Consider the following 1,166-nt stretch of genomic DNA (forward strand, 5'->3'; position numbering starts at 1 on the left):
CCCGCAATTTCCACTCAGCCTTTCAATGGAACATTACCAATCGTACACCAGAAACAAAGATAACTCACCAATTAAAGTTAATCCAATCGTAATACTGGGAAATCAGCGACGAAAATTAAAAACCAAACCACGGGAATAAACGACGAACAGGGATGTTAGAGAGAGAGAGATAAAAGGAAACCTGGAGGAGCTGCGGCGGTTGTTAAATAGAGATTCGGAACGGTGGCGTGTGGAGTGTGAGAAAATCGGAGAATTGAGAGAAACGAAGAAATTGTCAGCTAAACTTTGGGGTTGTTCCTTCTTCACCCACTCATTACATCGCCGACTTTAAATTTAGCTGCTTTTGTCAAACTTTTTTCTTTTCCAACACTAATTTCAGCAGCTACAGTTGTGCAATAAAACCAAATAAAAGTAAGTAATAATAGTATTTAATAAATTTTTTTTTTTTTAACCAAAGATAGGAGACTCGAATCCGCAACCTCTTAATAATTGAGTATGGGGAGACTATGCCATTTGAGCTATTACTCATTGGCTTTGATAATTTTTTTTTTAAACTTGAAATCATTATAATAAATATAATATAAATGTAATAAGGAGTAAAGCTAAATTTAAATATTTATTCAGTATATTTATTATTTTTAATTAGATGGTTATTTCTTTTGATTCGATTTACTCATACACAATAACTGGATGTTTAATTCACTATGTATACAGATGATTATGCTAATGTTAAAATTTACATTATTCATATTGTTTACAAAAATAATTGTCTACCTAAAAAATTTGCGTACAAATATATGTAGCTACTATTTTTTATCGTTTGTATGAACTATGTACTCTTAAAAATTTCAAGTACTCCTCCATCGAACTCTACAAAACTCACCTTTAAAATGTAAAAATAAATAAATAAATTTGACTGAATTTGGAAGAATATGCAGAACTCTCAACTTTTAAATAATGTTAATTAACACCGTGTCAAAAAATGACTATCGACATTAATACTTTTGATTTTTTCATATTAATACAAGAGTAATATTATATGATCAATAAATATTATTATTTTTTATTAGTATTTAATCAACAATAATTTTTATTCATAATTATAAATATTTTATACACAAAAAATATATAATTTATACATATATTTATTAAAATTTTGTACACAT

Source organism: Arachis ipaensis, chromosome B09 (genome assembly GCF_000816755.2).
Source record: "Arachis ipaensis cultivar K30076 chromosome B09, Araip1.1, whole genome shotgun sequence".
In the NCBI taxonomy this organism is placed as follows: domain Eukaryota; kingdom Viridiplantae; phylum Streptophyta; class Magnoliopsida; order Fabales; family Fabaceae; genus Arachis; species Arachis ipaensis.